The 20,226-nt window shown below is 49.0% G+C and overlaps 1 long non-coding RNA gene across 1 annotated transcript in view; it reads left to right on the top strand.

Moving 5' to 3' along the window:
* Positions 1 to 11,182: 11,182 nt before the first annotated feature.
* Positions 11,183 to 20,226, top strand: part of LOC119976730 — a 39,582-nt gene continuing 30,538 nt past the window's right edge. The window contains exon 1 of the long non-coding RNA XR_005462982.1: positions 11,183 to 11,279. This is a non-coding gene — a long non-coding RNA (uncharacterized LOC119976730). The remainder of the gene's footprint in view (positions 11,280 to 20,226) is intronic.

Consider the following 20,226-nt stretch of genomic DNA (forward strand, 5'->3'; position numbering starts at 1 on the left):
TGGGACTGGGTGGGACAGTGGGTCAGACACTGTCCTTTCCCCCTCTGGGGCTGGGTGGGACAGTGGGTCAGACACTGTCCTTTCCCCCTCTGGGACTGGGTGGGACAGTGGGTCAGACACTGTCCTTTCCCCCTCTGGGACTGGGTGGGACAGTGGGTCAGACACTGTCCTTTCCCCCTCTGGGACTGGGTGGGACAGTGGGTCAGACACTGTCCTTTCCCCCCCTGGGACTGGGTGGGACAGTGGGTCAGACACTGTCCTTTCCCCCCCTGGGACTGGGTGGGACAGTGGGTCAGACACTGTCCTTTCCCTCCCTGGGACTGGGTGGGACAGACACTGTCCTTTCCCCCTCTAGGACTGGGTGGGACTGTGCGTCAGACACAGTCCTTCTGATTCTGCTGATTTATGATGTAACGATCTCTATGTTCTGTTAACATGAATAACTGGAATGCTCCGATATATAGCTCAACAGATAATGCAGTAAAGGCATCTGTGGCCTGTCTCGTTCGCTGTTTTCAACTAGACTGGTGCTGCGTGGTTTGGGTGGAGTGCTTCTGAATGCCTGGACTCAGGAAGGGGTAGATGAGTCATCCAGGGTTCCCCAGCTCCATATCTCATCCTGGATAAATCAGCCAGCGTCTTCGCTGATCTGTATCCCCCACATGCGGAAATCGGCCAGGGTTTTCGCAGCCCGGTAACTCTGCCATGGCTAAATTCACCAGTGGTTCCCTGCTTCACATCTCTGACTGGTAACCCTGCTCGTGGTGAACCAGGGTGTGCAGACATCAGCCAAGACTGGGATCGGGCTGTGCTGTGCATCTTGGATCACCCTCTCATTCGCCGACAGTCTGGAGGTAAGAGTGGACACCTGGATGAGGGGGTCCAAGCCCTAAACCTGCCCCCCTCCCCTCACCCCACCACATTCCCAGTCAGGGAGTTCGCACCATCAAGGGGACAAACATGTATCAGAGAAGAGTTTGATTAGAGTTTGAAAGGTTCAGCCCTGTCTGCTTCCTCCCGCTGCCTGTTTTCAGTGGGAGGGTCCGTGGCCGCCACAATAGCCTGGCACTTCTCGTACGATGGACCTGACACTCTGTGAGGCAGGTCAAATGACTGCGTCGGTGCCAGTGTACCTCAGTCATATTTATTACAAACTTGTTTTTATATCTGTACACATCATTCTGTGTGTGCGTGTGTATATGCGTGTGATAACACACAACTTCGGAATAAAATCGGGAGGATTTGTCTGCCTTGCTTTTGATTCATTTACCTTCAATTACATCTTTCAGTCACGGACAAGCCAACTCTTCGCAAAATTGGCAGCACGGTAGCACAAGTGGCTAGCACTGTGGCTTCACTGCGCCAGGGTCCCAGGTGCGATTCCCCGCTGGGTCACTGTCTGTGCGGAGTCTGCACGTTCTCCCTGTGTCTGCGTGGGTTTCCTCCGGGTGCTCCGGTTTCCTCCCACAGTCCAAAGACGTGCAGGTTAGGTGGATTGGCCATGCTAAATTGCCCCTTAGTGTCCAAAATTGCCCTTAGTGCTGGATGGTCACCATTGCTGAGACGAGCTTTTCGATCTCAGGTTAATTAATTGAATTTAAATTCCACCAGCTGCCGTGGTGGTAATTGAACCCGCGTCTCCAGAGCCTCTGGATTAATAGTCCAATGATGTTACTGCTACGCTACCATCTCCACTCCTAAACCAACCTTATTGTGAAATGCATCACAGCTAGATCCTATTCTGGATGCAGTCGGAGCTCAAGGCCCTCGGCTCTTGTCCAGCCGGGCCATTCGATCGATGGTTAAGGATTGGATTCAACCTCATCGGCGTCCAGTCCCTGGTTTCATGTTGAGGTTTAGGCCAGGGGTTCCTGAGTGGCTTTTTTCTATTCTTAGATAAAGAAGAACACAGAAATGGGGGGAGGGGGGCCAGCATGGTGGTTAGCACAATTGCTTCATAGCTCCAGGGTCCCAGGTTCGATTCCCGGTTTGGGTAACTGTATATGCGGAGTCCGCACGTTCTCCCCGTGTGTGCATGGGTTTCCTCTGGGTGCTCCGGTTTCCTCCCACAGTCCAAAGATGTGCAGGTTAGGTGGATTGGCCATGATAAATAGCCCTTAGTCCAAAATTGCCCTTAGTATTGGGTGGGATTACTGGGTTATGGGGATAGGGTAGAGTTGTGGGCTTGGGTAGGGTGCTCTTTCCAAGAGAAGGTGAAGACTCGATGGGCCGAATGGCCTCCTTCTGCACTGTAAATTCTAGATAATGAGTTCCGTGCAAACCATTGGTATAGGTTATGTTTGGGCAGCGCAGTGGTTAGCACTGGGACTACGGCGCTGAGGACCCGGGTTTGAATCACGGCCCCAGGTCACTGTCCGTGTGGAGTTTGCACATTCTCCCAGTTTATTCGTGGGTTTCACCCCACAACACAAATGATGTGCAACTTAGGGGGATTGGCAGCATGGTAGCATGGTGGTTAGCATAAATGCTTCACAGCTCCAGGGTCCCAGGTTTGGTTCCCGGCTGGGTCACTGTCTGTGCGGAGTCTGCACGTCCTCCCCGTGTGTGCGTGGGTTTCCTCCGGGTGCTCCGGTTTCCTCCCACAGTCCAAAGATGTGCGGGTTAGGTGGATTGGCCATGCTAAATTGCCCGTAGTGTCCTAAAATGTAAGGTTAAGGGGGGGGGGGGTGGGGTTGTTGGGTTACGGGTATAGGGTGGATATGTGGGTTTGAGTAGAGTGATCATTGCTCGGCACAACATCGAGGGCCGAAGGGCCTGTTCTGTGCTGTACTGTTCTATGTTCTAAATTGCTCCTTAATTGGAAAAAGAAATAATTGGGTACTCTTAAATTTTTTTTTAAAACGTGGCATAGGATATGTTTGAAAGAACATCAGATTCTCACTTCTCTCCTTCCCCATTGCTCTGTAAATCTTTTTCATACCCCCCCTTTCTGGAATCCTCGCCCTCGATCACCCCTGGAATCGTCGCTTTCCTATTACTTCCTGTGGAAGTAGTTGAGTCGGAAACGTTAGGGACCTTCAAGCAGCTATTGGATAGGTACATGGATTAGGGTAGAATAATGGAGTGTAGATTAATTTCTTCTTAAGGGCAGCACGGTAGCATTGTGGATAGCACAATTGCTTCACAGCTCCAGGGTCCCAAGTTTGATTTCGACTTGGGTCACTGTCTGTGTGGAGTCTGCACATCCTCCCCGTGTGTGCGGTGGTTTCCTCCGGGTGCTCCGGTTTCCTCCCGCAGTCCAAAGATGTGCAGGTTGGGTGGGTTGGCCATGATAAATTTTGCTTAGTGTCCAAAATTCTATGATTAACCTAGGTCAAAAGTTCGGCACAACATCGTGGGCCGAAGGGCTTGTTCTGTGCTGTATTTCTCTATATCCCTTCAGTGCCGGTGCGATGTCAGTTACGGAGGACGTAAGTTCCAACAATTGGCTGATCGGATTGAGCAACGTGTTCTTTCAGTAGTTTGTATCAAGACAGAAAACAGACTCCACTCTGCCTGCCCGTGCTCGCAAAACACAAAGCAAACGTTTGCTATCAGATGTGATTCCGCCATTGGGCAGCACTTCCTGAATAATCCTGATTGGGCTCATTGCTCCACACACAACCAATTTAAGCTGAGTTTGTGACCTGGGTCATTTGCACTGGCCCGAGGTGATATGCATTCACATGCAGGGAACAGTTCTCTGCCGACAAAATGAATGCCCAACCCTTGCACCTTTGTATTTGAATTACCTGGGAGCTTTGGGAGCTCGGTTGCTTTCTCCATGGCAACACCTCGGGCCAATCAACACCACTATCCCCCTGTAGCATAGATTGTCGCAGCCGTTTGAAATTTGGCATCTTGTGTTTGTCCTGATGAACGCTAGGTCAAAAATATCGACTTCATATCTCTTTTCAGCAACGTTATCCATGTGTCCAGTCCGAGATGCCCCTCCCCTTGCCACCCCCTCAGTCCCCACTGCTATTTTCCCCCAGGACTCCTCGTCTGTATCTGTGCTTACTGTTCTTGCAAGTGCCTGGGGGTGTTTTCATAGAATCTTAGAATTTACAGTGCAGAAGAAGGCCATTCGGCCCATCGAGTCTGCACTGGTCCTTTACGGACCCTACTTAAGCCCACACCTCAACCCTATTCCTGCAACCCAGTAATATATAATATAAAGAGACAGGAACAGAAATAGAGACAGATTTGTAGGTGGGATACAAACAAGAATAGACACGAAGAGGAACACTGACGGGCGCGTGTGTCATTAGGGCGAGTTGTGCAGAATGAGGGAAAAGGTGCAGGTAAATATTTGATCCACCCAGCGAGAAAGAGATGCTGAGACATACAGATAGAGGGAGACACAAACACAGAAATGCTGCGAGAGAGCGAAACACTGAGCTTTAGAAAGAGACAGACACTGAATTACACCTACACAATCCAAGAAATACGGACAGGCATGAAAAATCCAGCTGAACACATGACCCATGCTGGGAATGCAATGGGAAATTATGGAACACGCCCCCATCCCATAACGCATGATTTACTGCCAGTAAAATAGTCGGTGGCTGGTCCACAGGTGCAAATATGTTTGCTTCATTTAAACTCCACCACCCCACCCCCGGCTCTTATCTCCTTTAAAATATCTTGCCCCTTTAACTCCCCCCTTACAAAGGATGTCTCCCCTTTAACCTCCCGCACTTGTCCAGTGTAAGGTATGTATCCCCATCAACCTCCAACTACCAAAAGGCAGAGTAACAACTTTTAGAGTAACTTTAAGGTGTAGTCCCTTTAACCCCCTCCCTTTTCTATTGCAAGGTATCTCCCTTTATCGACTGTATGTGATACTTATTAGCCGAGGCATTGAATGTAAGAGCAGGGAGGTGACGATGGAGCTGTATAAACGCTTGTTAGACCAAAACTAGAGTATTGTGTGCAGTTCTGGTCGTCGCACTAGAGAAAGGAAGTGCTTGCACGAGAGAGGATGCAGAGGAGATTCACCAGGATGTTGCCTGGGCTGGAGCGTATCAGCCATGAAGCGAGACTGGTTAGGCTGGGGTTGTTCTCCTTAGAGCAGAAAAGGCTATGGGGACCTGTGGAAGTATGACTAGGGATATTACGGTACCTGGGAGTATGAGCTGCCATTGGTGCAGAAGGCTCGCTGCCCATTGGCCCAAATGTTGTGTTCTCTGTATTCTCATTGGTCGAGAGGAAGGTATCTCCACCTACGAAGCGGGGTATAAGAACCCGTGTGCCCAGCAGCCAGGTCATTTCTGTACTCCTGCTGCTGGGCACACTTTTTGCTGATTAAAGCCTTCGATTCGGACTACTCCTTCGTTTTCGTGTCCATTGATTGCGCATCAGGACCTAATCGAGGTGTACAAAATTATGAGAGTCATAGATGGGATGAAATTTTTCCCCTTAGTGGAGAGGTCAAAAACCAGGGAGCATATATTTAAGGTGAGGGGCAGGAGATTTTGAGGTAAAACCTTTTTCACCCAGAAGGTGGTGGGAATCTGGAACTCTGCCTGAAAGGCTGGTAGAGGCGGGAACCCTCACGTTCAAGAAGCATTTAGATGAAGACTTGAAACACCACAGCTATTGACCAAGACCTGGAAAATGGGATTAGAGTAGTATGTGTTTGATGGCTGGTGCAGAAAACAATTTAATTGGATTGGATTTGTTTATTGTCACATGTACCGAGGTACAGTGAAAATTGTTTTTCTGCAAGCAGCTCAACAGATCATTAAGTACATGAAAAGAAAAGGAAATATAAAAAAAATACATAATAGGGCAACACAATGTAACTACATAAGCACCGTGTGAAGCATACAGGGGTGTAGTGTTAATGAGGTCAGTCCATAAAGAGGGTCATTCAGGGGTCTGGTAACAGCAGGAAAGAAGCTGTTTTTGAGTCTGTTCGTCCGTGTTCTCAGATTTCTGTATCTCCTGCCCGATGGAAGAAGTTGGAAGAATGAGTAAGCCGGGTGGGAGGGATCCTTGATTATGCTGCCCGCTTTCTCCCGGCAGCGGGAGGTGTTGATGGAGTCCATGGATGGGAGGTAGGGTTGTGTGATGGACTGGGCTGTGTTCACGACTCTCTGAAGTTTGTTGTGGTCCTGGGCCGATCAGTTACCATACAGTCTGATGCAGCCAGATATAGGGCGGTATTCTCTCTCTTCCCCCCCCCCCCCCCCCCCCCCCCCCCCCCCCACGCCGGATGGGAGAATCGCCAGGGCGCTGCGCAAATCACGCCACGCTGCCCCGACCCCGCACGCGATTCCCCCACCCCACGAAACCAGCTCCCCGTGAATTGCGGTGGGCCTCTCGGAGAATTGCCGCAAACAGCAGGCGGTGATTCTCCGGCCCAGATGTGGCTGGTGGAGGAGGGCTCCTTCACCGGGGGGGGCCTCCGAAGTCTGGCCCGCGATCGGTACCCACCAATTGGTGGGCCGGCCTCTCCCCCCCCCCCCCCCCCCCGCCCCCCCCGGGGCCTACATTCCGCCGCGGCCAGCCCCTGAACACCCACGCCATATTGCATTGGGGCCGGCGCGCATAAGAAGTTCCCCTGCATGCGCAGGATGGCGCGGCCCAACTGCGGATGCGTGGGTTGGCGTGATGCACATTTGGCACCGTGTTGGGGCGCTGAAGTGGTGTGAACCACTCCAGCGCCGTGTGGGCCCTGTTCGTGCCGTCGCAAAACGGGACGACATTCACGACGGCGTGGGCAGTTGGTCCGCGGAGCGGAGAATCGCCCCCATGATGCTTTCTAAGGTGCATCTGGCAAAGTTGGTAAGAGTTAATGTGGACATGGCAAATTTCCTTAGTTTCCTGAGGAAGATTAGGCGCTGTTGTGCCGTCTTGGTGGTAGCGTTGCGTGAGTGGACCAGGACAGATTTTTGGAGCTGTGTACCCCTAGGAATTTGAAACTGTTAACCATCTCCACCTCGGCCCCGTTGATGCTGACAGGGGTGTGTACAGTGCATTGCTTCCTGAAGTCAATGACCAGCTCTTCAGTTTTACTGGCATTGAGGGAGAGATTGGGACCAAATTCTGCCACGTAGTCGTGTGTGTACAGGGAGTAGAATAGGGGGCTAAGTACGCAGCCTTGTGGGGCCCTGGTATTGAGGACTATTGTGGAGGAGGTGTTGTTGTTCATTCTTACTGATTGTGGTCTGTGGGTCAGAAAGTCGAGGATCCAGTTGCAGAGTGAGGAGCCAAGTCCTAGGTTTTGGAGCTTTGATATGAGCTTGGCTGGGATTATGGTGTTGAAGACTGAGCTGTAGTCAATAAATAGGGACGATGGGCTGACTGGCCTCTTTCTGTGTTGGAGAACTCTATGGCCCCATTAACTCCCCTTTACAGTTACAAAGGATGTCTACCGTTCAATCTCTCGCACTTGTATCCTCTAAGATATATTTCCCCTTTAGTCTCACCTTAAACCTCCATCTACCAAAAGACATATGAACATAATGTTTCTAGTAACGTTAAAGTATAGTACCATGAACCCCCTCCCTTCTCTACGGTAAGGCGACTGCTCCCTCCAGTCTGTCTCCCTGATCTAATGTAAGGTATGCCTCTCCTTAAATTCCTTTATTTACCATGAGGTATTTTCTCCCTTTAACCCCATGCCCTCACTTTAATCCTTAATCCTTGCACAAATAGGTATGTCTCCTATTTAAATCTCGCTCCTGTCTACTGTTAAGGTCGGTTCAGCCAAGGCACGATCTTCTCTCTCACATGGACTTTCGTGAAGATCACTTCAGAAAAGAGTGGGGGCGATTTCCGTCACACAGAAAAAAACACCCGTAGATTTTCTGTTCGATAAAGCGGCTTATGGGATCCTGCAGTGCGCAGAGAGGCTTCCTGAATTTCAGCAGCGCCTGGCTCCGTTTGGAAGAGGTCGCGAAAGGCTTTGTTAAAACGCCAGTCTTTTTCCCCCCTGTCTGGTGGATCAATGAGCACAGCAGGACTTGGCCAAGCCGGCATACACAAGGGCTAAAAGATCTTGCGAGGAGCCCAGAGGTTGAGTGGGTCAGAGACATTGATTTGTGCATGGGGGGGGGGGGGGGCAAAAAATAGGTTGGTGCACCCAATGGACTATTGCCAGCCTACAAAGCTGGTAAATACTTGGAATCCAGACTACATGAATGAAATTAAGAGGTTCCGTGCTGTGCTGGCAATTTCTATGAGGAAATGTAAGACAAATATGGCAGGATGTTATTGGATTAGTAACTACAAAACGGGTTCAAATCCCGCCACGGCTATTTGGAGAACTCGGATTGGATTTAAATTTAGACTGGAAATAAAAGAGGTCAGTGAAGGATTTAAGGGGGTGGGGGGGAGCACGGTGGCGCAGTGGGTTAGACCTGCGGCCTCACGGCGCTGAGATCCCATATTCGATCCCGGCTCTGGGTCACTGTCCGTGTAGAGTTTGCACATTCTACCTGTGTTTGCGTGGGTTTCGCCCCCACAACCCAAAGATGTGCAAGCTAGGTGGATTGGCCACGCTAAATTGCCCCTTAATTGGAAAAAATGAATTGGGTACTTTACGTTTGTTTAAAAAAAATAGTAAAGGATTTAAGGTAAACTCAACTGGCTCACTAGTGTGCTTTTTAAAAAAAGATATTTTTATTGCATTTTACATTTGGACACTATATAGGAGATGATTAAAATGGTTCTCATTTGCAATTTACATGTTTTTCTTTCAAGGTACTTCCTTTTCTGTTATTCAGGCTCTGTCTTAGGCCCTTTCTTCCACCACTGGTGTTATAATCTATCTTGTTTTTGTTCCTATGGCTTTGTGGGGAGCCCTCTGGCCCCCTCTTCGGTTTTCCCTGGGCATTCTCCTGGTATTTCCTTGGGTTCTTTCCTTGCTGCCCCTCCCCCTTGTTACTGTCTACTTTGTGTGGTCCTGTTGGTTCCTGTTGGTCCCCCTGCTCTCCGTCCCTTCCAATCCGCTATTGGCTTCGAACAGGTCTTGCAATAGGCTGATCAGTAGCCCCCATGCTTTGTAGCAGACTTTGTCCGACCCTCAGATGGTGTACCTGATCTTCTCCAGGTGGAGGTTTGTCAGCCAGTCGGCAGCTGTGGGTGGTGCTGAGCAGGATCCTCCAGCGTGTGGTCGAGGAAGTAAGGGCAAGGGCCTCCTTCTGCAGTCGGGATTCCGTAACTACCCTATCTATGTCCTTGGTAATATTGTAAGAAGTCTTACAACACCAGGTTAAAGTCCAACAGGTTTGTTTCAAACACTAGCTTTCGGAGCTGCGGAGGTGCTCCGAAAGCTGGTGTTTGAAACAAACCTGTTGGACTTTAACCTGGTGTTGTAATACTTCTTACTGTGCCCACCCCAGTCCAACGTCGGCATCTCCACATCTTGGTAATATTGTACAGCTCGATCAGGTCTCTCCTCCGCCTTCTCTGCTCCAAGACAAACAACCTCAGCCTAACCAGCCTCTTTTCAAAATGCTCCAGCCCAGGCAACATCCTGGTGAATCTCCTCTGCACCCTCTGCAGTGTAATCAATTCCTTCCTATAGCCTGGTGGACCAATGTGTGAGCTCAGTGATTGGGTGAACCTTGACTGTTCCTGGGTTACGTACAGCAGTGTCCTGGAGATTAATCGTGAATAATCCTGGGGTGTGATGTTGGCATAGGAGAGGATGGGAGCACATAGATCCTTAAGTGTGAGGGAGATCCTGTGTCGTCCGATTCTGAAACCATTTATTAGCTGCATCCTGAAAAAAAAAAAAAAAAAATTTTTTTTTTTTAGCCGTCGGAAGAGGAGAGGGTTATTTTAACTTGAAACGCGACAGCTGGGAGAACAGATGAACACTAGGAGCTGGAAGTGGGCTACAGGCTGAACAGAAACCATGTCATCTTCTGGCATTTGCTTCTGCTAGCTCATTACCATGCTTAACTCCCACAGAATCCAAGTGTTCCTTGCCACACTCTCCAAATCGCATCCGAAAGGGGTTTCGGTTTCAGCCAAGTGGCTCAATGCTTCGAGCACGTCTCATTCTGTGTCAGAAAGGTCACGGGTTCGAATCCTGCCCCAGCGCAAAGCCCAGGGTGCTGACTGCATTGCTGCAGCGCTGGAGTTGGCAGTTCTCAGCCGCCTCCTCCTTTCCGTTCGCCAACCAAATCCGCACTTTCCGCTTCAACCCTGTAGTGGCGGATTCCGAGGCTGCAGCTACAGCAGCAAGGATATCTTGCTGCCGTGCCTTTGGTGAGACCCCACCCGGAATATTGTGCGCAGTTTTGGTCTCCTTAATTAGGTAAATTGGATATTCTGAATTCTCCCTCCGTGTACCCGAACAGGCGCCGGAAGGTGGCGACTCGGACCTTTTCACAGTAACTTCATTGCAGTGTTAATGAAAGCCTGCTTGTGATAATAAAGATGATTATTACTGTTATCTGAGGAAGGGATGTTCTTGCAATAGAGAAGGGTTTTTCACACTGCGGGTTGCGACCTGTGGGTGGGTTGCAGGCAGGTGTCTTGAGGGTCGCGGAGCTATCGGTCGTGGCATTCCCAATCGTAGGAGAAGCCCCCCCAACATCCATGTTGGCTTTTAAATGGCGAATGCTGGTCGCGACCGGCTTTTAAATGGAACGATGCAGTGTTACAGCCAGAAGCGGCGACAGAGAGCAGGTCACACGCCTGCCACATACACTGACGTCACGCGCCCGCTACACCCGTGTTTTTGGTGCAAAATCACAGTAGCGAGATTCCTCCCGTGCTGCCAGCAAGCAAAGCAACAAGACTTTGAAGAACTGAAGATAGATCATTTATGTTGTAAGGAAGAGAGACACAAACAGGCCAGGGACTCTCAACTGAATCTGCTGGAGAGAGCTGCTGAGGAGGGTCTACGGCAGGACAAAGCAATGGAGTCTACAGCAGTGCTGGTGTGAGCTGTGTACGAAACTCCAGGGCCTCCGGTGAACAATCCATTAAGAAGAAACGTAAATCTGGAACAAAGCAGCATAAAGATGATTTCTTGAGGTTTGGCTTTGTTAGTGGTGCCAATGCAAATCAGGATGCAAAGCCCATGTGTGTTATATGCAGGAAAGTACTGGCACATTAAAGTTCAGAACCATCAAAACTTCAAAGGCATCTGAAGACTAAGCATGGCGGGTTCGAGGACAAATCTCTCAACTTTTTTTTCAAAGGGTGCAGCGAGAACCGAAACCATCAGCTGAAGTGTTTAGCAGAAGCGTAACATTGACTGACGAAGCAAGTGAGATCGGGAGGACCAAGCAGGCTCACCTGTCGCATTAAAGGTTAGTGAAAATGGTGGGTCGCGAAGGTTGGCCGGTTGGTAAAAGTGGATCTTTGGGGGGGGGGTAAAGTTGGAAGAACACTACTGGAGAGAGAATGCAGACAAGTTTACCAGACTGATTCCTGGGATGGCAGGACTGACCTATGAGAAGAGATTGAGTCAGTTAGGATTATATTCATTGGAATTCAAAAGAATGGGGGTGGGGTGGATCTCATAGAACCCTATAAAATTCTAACCAGACTAACAGGATGTAGGAAGGATGTTCCCGATGGCATGGGAGTCCAGAGTTATGGATCACCGTCTGAGGATATGAGGTAGACCAATTGGAACTGAGATGAGGAGAAGTTTCTTCACCCAGAGAGTGGTGAGTTGGTGGAATTCTTTACCACTTGAAGCAGTTGAGGCTATGTTTTCAAGAAATTAGATATAGCTCTGGATCAAAGAATATACAAAGAGGAACAAACAAAGAACAAAGAAAAGTACAGCACAGGAACAGGCCCTTCGGCACTCCAAGCCCGTGCCGACCATGCTGCCCGACTAAACTACAATATCGTAGATTATCATAGAATTTACAGTGCAGAAGGAGGCCATTCAGCCCATCGAGTCTGCACCGGCTCTTGGAAAGAGCACCCTATCCAAGGTCAACACCACCCTATCCCCATAACCCAGTAACCCCACCCAACACTAAGGGCAATTTTGGATACTAAGGGCAATTTATCATGGCCAATCCACCTAACCTGCACATCTTTGGACTGTGGGATGAAACCGGAGCACCCGGAGGAAACTCACACACACACGGGGAGGATGTGCAGACTCCGCACAGGCAGTGACCCAAGCTGGAATCGAACCTGGGACCCTGGAGCTGTGAAGCAATTGTGCTATCCACAATGCTACCGTGTTGCTCCAATATGGGGGAAGACGGGATCATGTTACTGAGTTGGATGATTAGACATGATCAGAATGAATGATGAAGCAGATTCGAAGGGCCGAATGGCCTACTCCTGTTCCTATTTTCTGTTTTTACCTGCCTATTATTTAAATGGATCATCCAATCATTTAACTCGGGGCCGTTTGTGGGATCTTACTGAGTGGAAAGGACATGGGATGTACAGCGCTGAAACAACTCAGTCAGTTTGACCAATCCTTATTGCTATTTGTTCAAACCCCGTCCCTTCTGTTCAGCTAAATCTCTGCTCTCCACATCAAACACCCTCCACATCTCACCACTCTTTGGATAAGGAGATTTCTCCTGAATTGGGTTGACATCCCAACTTTTAGTGATTGATGTATTTGCATTCCGAGATCCCTTCAATCCTGTGTACCTCACCGAGACTCGCAACTTCCAAATAATGTGACCGTTCTATTCTTCCCACCAAAATGTATTACCTCATATTTATTTATGTTAAACTTCATTTGCCAATTATTTGCCCATCCTGCGAATTTATTTAATGTCCTCTGCATTTGTTGCTCTCCTCCTCAGTATCGACTATTCCTGCCAATTTGGGGGGTGGGTTGCAAACTGAGAAATGGCATTTTGGATTCCAACGTCCAAATTGCCAATGTATCCATGTGGAGTTCGTACATACTCCCCGTGCCTGCATAGATTTCAGCCCCACAACCCAAAGATGTGGGCCTCACGGTAGCATTGTGGTTAGCACAGTTATTTCACAGCTCCAGGGTCCCAGGTTTGATTCCCGGCTTGGGTCACTGTCTGTGCAGAGTCTGCACGTTCTCCCCGTGTCTGCGTGGGTTTCCTCCGGGTGCTCTGGTTTCCTCCCACAGTCCAAAGATGCGCAGGTTAGGTGGATTGGCCATGCTAAATTGCCCCTTAGTGTCCAAAGGATTAGGCGGGGTTACTGGGTTAGGGTGGAGGCGTAGGCTGAAGTAGTGTGCTGTTTCCCATGGGTTGGTGCAGACACGATGGGCCGAATGGCCTCCTTCCGCATTGTAACTTCTTTGTTCTATGTGCAGGTTGGAAGGATTGACCACGCTAAATTGCCCCTTAATTGAGGAAAAAAATAATTGGGTACTCTAAATTTATATTTTTTTAAATTGCCATATGTAAATTTTGAACAGCTGTGGTCCCAGCACTGATCCTGGTAGAACACCAATTCACACCTTCTGACAATCTGAATACCTCGCCTCTACTCCCGCTCTCTGATTCCTGCCTTGAAGCCAGCCGGCCAATTCATTCTGCCGCCTGTTCCCTCACTCCACATCCTCTGACCTCATTCATGAGCCTATTATGGGGCACCTTATCGAAGTGTCTTTGGAAAATCCAGATAAATTACCTCTACCCCATTACCTTCGTCTACCCTCTCTTGTTAACCGCCTCATAAAATTTGTGGAAATTGAGCCAGCAAGAGTTTCCTTTTGAAATCCAAGGTGACTATTCATTATTAAATGCTTTGTTTCTAGACATGAACATACGAAATGGGAACGGAAGTGGCCCTCTCGAGCCTGCTCCGCCAAGATCACAGCCAACCTGTTGGCGTTTTGAATTCCACTCCCTTCTATCCCCCCCCCCCCCCAAATAACCTTTGATTCCCTTGCCCAGCAAGAATTTATCTACCTCCGTAACCTTTGCTCTATTCTCTCCTTTCGTAAGGGTGCCATTATTCTTCCTACCACTGATGTTGCAATTCCCTGAGTATGTTTTTAAATATAGGAAATGCATTTGCTCTCCGCCAGCCCCCTCCCCTCCCCCGGCACTCCACCTCTTTCCAATTAATGATTAAACACGCGGGGAAGTGTTTCTGATGTCTCTTCCCGAGACCCTTTTGGAACACGTGAGTGCAATCCATTTGAAGCAGGGACTTTATTCTCCTTGAGTTTGTTTTTAGTTTATTCACTATGTCCTCTTTTTAAAATATTTAAACGCACCTACCTCTCATCATTCAATGTCATGCCTATCTCTTTTATCTCCTTGGTAAATATTGAAATGAGATGACTATTTAATGCTTGTGTTAGCTCTCTCTATTGCTGCGTATGATATTATCCTGTCCATCTCTGAAGGCTCTTGTTCACATCCCAGGCTTTCTGTTTTCAATGAGGTGCCGGTGCATCGTTCCTCTTCACAATTGTTTTTTTTCCCCAGTTTCTCCCTTAATCTGTTTGCGTTCTCTCTTATGCTGCTGACGTCTATCTACCTCATGTGCGCCTCTTTCCTAACTCTCAGTTGTCTTTATCACTCATCCACGGAGCCTTTTGTTGACTGTTTCCTTTTCGGGCGATTCCTTTCTCTCTCGATCTCTTCATGGGGCGTGGGCGAGGGTGTCTGGGCCAGCATTCCTCCCCATCCCTGATTCCCGCTGGGATTGAGCGACTTGCCAGGGCCATTTCAGAGGGGCAAAGCGTCGACCGCATTGCTGTGGGGTCTGGAGTCACACGTAGGCCAGGTCGGCTAAGGACGGCAGATTTCCTTCCCGAAAGAACATAAGTGAACCGGATTTTTTTTTTTTTCCCTCTAACAATTGACGATAGTTTCGATGCCACTGTTTACTGAGACTAGTTTCTGTACGTTCCGGATTTATTGATGGGGTTTGAATTCTGCTGGCTGCAGTGGCTCACAGAGCCTCTGGGTCACTAGCCCAGTGACATTGCTGATAGAGTCAGAAAATTATAGTCATATAGTCACAGAGCTTTGCAGCACAGAAACAGGCCCTTCGGCCCATTGTATCTATGCCGGCCATCAAGCACCCATCTATCCCAATCCCCCGTACCAGCCTCCCCGAACAGGCGCCGGAATGTGGCGACTAGGGGCTTTTCACAGTAACTTCATTTGAAGCCTACCTGTGACAATAAGCAATTTTCATTTCATTTCATTTCCCAGCACTTGATCCGTAGCTTTGTGTAAGCTGTGGAGTTTCAAGTGCTCATCTAAAAGCTTCTTAAATGTTGTGAGGGTTCCCACCTCTACCACCCTTTCAGGCAACGAGTTCCAGATTCCTACCGCCCTATGGATGAAGAAACCTTTCCTCAAATCCCCTCTAAACCTTCTGCCCTATACCTTACATCTATGCCCCCAGCGGAGGTGGTAGAGGCGGGCACGATAGCATCATTTAAGATGCATCTGGACAGATATATGAACGGGCGGGAAACAGAGGGAAGTAGATCCTTGGAAAATAGGCAACAGGTTTAGATAAAGGATCTGGATCGCGCAGGCTGGGAGGGCCGAAGGGCCTGTTCCTGTGCTGTAATTTTCTTTGTTCTTTGTTGTTGACTCTCTGCTAAGGAGAAAGGTTTCCTCCTACCTACCCTATCTATGTCTCCTAATTTTATACTCTTCCCCCTCAGCCTTCTCGGCTCTAAGGAGAACAACCCCAGCCTGACCACTCTATCTTCATAGCTGAAACGTTCCAGCCCAGGCAACATCCTGGTGAATCTCCTCTGCACCCTTTCTAGTGCCTTCCTACAGTGGGGTGACCAGACCTGCACTGATAATAAAGGTTAAGAACCGACACCTGCATTGTGGGACCATGCCAAGGTTGATGAGAGTTGGAGTCAATAGGAGGTAGTGGTTAGGCAACACCAAATGTTGGTGTTAAAGGCCTGTGGGTTGTACAGGACAGAAGGAGGGAGCCGCACTGACTTAAATTCCCAGGAAAATATGATTTTGAGTAGGTGAAGGCGTGATGTGTCTTAATGTCAAAACAGTGTGGAGGCGAGGAGGAGGATGTTGAAAGAGATAACAAACATATTCACGCAGATAGAACTACAGAGTTGCGTCGCACGGAAGGTGGCTATTCAGCCCACCAGGCCGATGCTAGCCCTTTGCAAGAGCTATTCAGTTCCTGATGGTTAGATGGTGGTTAGATGGCGGGCCTGGTTATCCAGACGCCGTGGTTAATGCTCTGGGGGTTCACGGGTTTGAATCCCCACTGGGGGAGCAGCTGGTGGGGTGTAAATTCAATTAATAAATCCGGAATTTAAAAATAGCCTCGGTGACGGTGACCATGTCGTTGAAAAACTCATCCGGTTCACTAAACTGTCCCTTTAATGAATGAAATGAAATGAAAATCGCTTATTGTCACCAGTAGGCTTCAAATGAAGTTACTGTGAAAAGCCCCTAGTCGCCACATTCCGGCGCCTGTTCGGGGAGGCTGGTACGGGAATTGAACCGTGCTGCTGGCCTGCCTTGGTCTGCTTTCAACGCCAGCGATTAGGGAAGGGAATTAGCCTTCCTTACCCGGTCTGGCCTACATGTAAATCCAAACCCCCCCCCCCCCCCCCCCCCCACCTCCGCCTCACCGACCACCGCAATGACCTCCTGCAATGATCCTAGCGAGTCACATGGTTCAAGGGCAATTATAGAGGGCCAAACAAACACTGACCTTGCCAACGACGCCCACATCCCACAAAAGAATAAAGGGTAAATGTTAGTCCTACTGCCCCCTGCTCTTTATTATTCTAGAGGTTACAATTCAATAGCTTCCAGCCACCCTTTCAGGCGATACGTTTCAAAACGTCAAGACATTTTTCTCCTCCCCTCCCCTTCTTGCTCATTCATCCCTTATTTTAAATCTGCCTTCACTGGTAGCTGACATTGTTGCTGTTGGAAACTGCCCTCGTCTTATTTTCATAGAATCCCTACAGTGCCGAAGGAGGCCATTCGGCCCATTGTCCGCACAGACTCTCCGACGAGCAATTCACCTCAGATAATACCAGACGGAGAGGTTGTTGGTGAGAGAGAGAGATTGTAGGTTCGAGTGTGGGGAGAGAAATCCTACATCGGCGGGTGGCAAGTCCTGAGAATCTGGACTGCGCTGCCTTGGGGTGTGGTGGAAGTAGATTAAATTAATGCCTTCAACAGGGAACCTGACAATGATCTGAAAAGGAGGAAAAGGCAGAGGAGTGGAACTGGATGAGTTGCTCCTTCAGAGGGCCAGCACAGACGCAATGGGCTGAATAGCCTCCTTCTGAGCTGTAACCATTCTATGAGTCCATAAATGGTAGTGTGTGGACCAATCTCGCTCTCTGGAGCAATGGGGTCATGAGACAGTAGGTCACCCACGGGAAAAGAGGGATTAATGTGATGCAGAATAAGGCCAGCAGCGCGGGTTCAATTACCGTACCAGCTTACCTGAACAAGCGCCGGAATGTGGCGACTAGGGCCTTTTCACAGTAACTTCATACTTGTGACAATAAAAGTTAGGGGCTAGTTTAGCACAGTGGGCTAAACAGCGCAGGTTCAATTCCCGTACCAGCCTCCCTGAACAGGTGCCGGAATGTGGCGACTAGGGGCTTTTCACAGTAACTTCATTGAAGCCTACTTGTGACAATAATTGTCACTTATTGTGACAGGTTACTTGTGATACTTGTGACAGGGCAGCATAGTGGTTAGCACAATTGCTTCACAGCTCCGGGGTCCCAGGTTCGATTCCCGGCTTGGGTCACTGCCTGTGTGGAGTCTGCACGTTCTCCCCGTGTGTGCGTGGGTTTCCTCCGGGTGCTCCGGTTTCCTCCCACAGTCCAAAGATGTGCGGGCCATGCTAAATTGCCCTTAGTGTCCAAAATTGCCCTTAGTGTTGGGTGGGGTACTGGGATAGGGTGGAGGTGTGAGCTTGGGTAGGGTGCTCTTTCCAAGAGCAGACTCGATGGGCCGAATGGCCTCCTTCTGCACATTCTATGAAATAAACGATTATTATTATTAATTTGCCCTCCCATGGGTTCCGGGTACTTGACCATTTTGGGCCTTTTACTTGAACAGCGGGGTTGACCCACCTTTTGTGCCCAGCACCAGCAGTCAGCTTGGGGTCGAAATCTCTGAATGATCAGGGGGAGAACGCGGAAAATCTCCTGGGCAATGAGCCTCGCCAGAGTGGCAAGGGCAACAAATCAGCGAGCGTTTGGGCAGAGAGCCATAGGGCAAGAATTTATTCCCCAGAGTGTGTGCGCGTGTGGGGATGGAATTCCTGGAAATATGTGTTGGCAAAATACTTGAAGGGAATCGAAAGGCCAGAAATGAAACTCGGATAAAGGTTTTCGCAGATTGATGTGTCACCTGGAAGATGGGTGCAGAGCCGTGAAGGGCCTGTGGATCTTTGGTGTGTTGATTGAGCCTGAACGACCAGCATGAACAACAGCAAAGACAACTTGCATTCCTGTAGGAACCTTAACGCACTAAACATATCCCAAGTCACGTTAACAACAACAAAGAGCTCTTGGCAGTGTGTAACCCTGAGGACTCGGTAGTGGTCATTTCTGACCATACACCACATTGGGTAGACCTGGGGTTTTGTGCAAGGATCTCCGGGGCTATCCAGGATTATATTTTGAATAATGATAGGAAAATCGGAATTAGGAACAAAAGTAGGCAATTCAGCCCTTCGACTGCTCCGCCATTCGATCAGATCATGCCTGAGCTCTTCCTGGTCTCAAAGCCTTTATCCCTTTAACCCATTTTTAAAAATCAGAAATATGTCTACCTCCCTCTTGAACCCAGTTAATGATTCGGACTCCACCGCACTATGGGGCAGCGAGTTCCACAAATTCACCACCCTCTGCTAGAAGTAGTTCCTCCTCATCGCAGTTTTAAATCTACCGCCTCTCAGCCTGTATCTGTGACCCCTTATTCTAGATTTCCCCACAAGGGGGTACATTTGGTCTACGTTTACTTTATCAATCCCTTTTAGTATCTTGTATACCTCGATCAGATCCCCTGTCATTCTTCTAAACTCCAGCGAGTATGAGCCCAAACTGTTCAATCTCTCCTCCTACGTCAACCCCTTCATCCCCGGAATCAATCTGGTGAACCTCCTCTGAACTGCCTCCAATGTCACCACATCCTTCCTCAAATAAGGAGACCAAAACTGGACACAATACTCCAGGTGTGATCTGACCAACACCCTATACAATTGCAACAACACTTCTCTACTTTTATACTCCAGTCCTTTTGCAATAAACACTAACATTCTATTTGCCTTTCTTATTACATTTTGTACCTGCACACCGACTTTCTGTGATTCATGAACAAAGACACCCAGATCGCTCTGCCCAGATATTTTGAATCTGCTTTCCATTCAGATAATAAATTGCGTGACTATTATCTCGGCCAAAATGGGCAACCTCACACTAATCCACATTAAACTCCATCTGCCACATTTTGGCCCAATCTCCAAGCCTATCTATATCATGTGTAAAATCTGTATCTCCTCTTCACTACCTGCTTTCCCACCGCTGAAGATAGTAATTAGGGGAGAAATTATCTTTCAAGGCCTCTGTGGATGCAGAGGCAAGAAGGGAATGGGAAAAACTGATCGACGATATAGGGCTTGATCGCAGGTCTGTAAACAATCCACCCCCAGAGCTATGAGCGGAGAGAAAAAAAACTGCAAATGCAGTTTGATCTGATCTCTAAAGATGGGGTAACAGTTGAAGCGAGACAAAGGGGCAATCTACGAGTATGGGGGCGACAAAGTTGGTTCCTGGCGTATCAACTGAGGAAACGAGAGACAGAGAGGTTGTCCAAATTAGGGCAACGGATGGGGGCGGGGTAGGGGGAAGAGAGGGGCGGGGGGCTGGTCTCTGCATAGGAGGTGAATGAGGTATTAAGGGCCTTATACGAAAGGTTGCATAGGTCCGAACCGCCTCAGCATGAGAGCGATATGGTGACGTTTCTGGGGAAGTTGGAGTTTCTCAAGGTAGGGGAGGAGTTCTGGGCAGCACGGCACGGTGGCACAGTGGTTAGCACTACTGCCTCACGGCACTGGGGGACCCGGGTTTGATTCCGGCCCTGGGTCACTGTCTGTGTGGAGTTTGCACATTCTCCCCGTGTCTGCGTGGGTCTCACCCCCACAACCCAAAGATGTGCAGGGCAGGTGGATTGATGACGCTAAATTACTCCTTGATGCACGATCAATCACTACTGAAGTGAGATTATAGTCCAATTGAAGGCTTTAACGAACAAGTAGTTACCCCAGCTGCTCCGGTACAGAATGACTGCTGTG

Source organism: Scyliorhinus canicula, chromosome 13, assembly GCF_902713615.1.
Source record: "Scyliorhinus canicula chromosome 13, sScyCan1.1, whole genome shotgun sequence".
Lineage (NCBI taxonomy): Eukaryota > Metazoa > Chordata > Chondrichthyes > Carcharhiniformes > Scyliorhinidae > Scyliorhinus > Scyliorhinus canicula.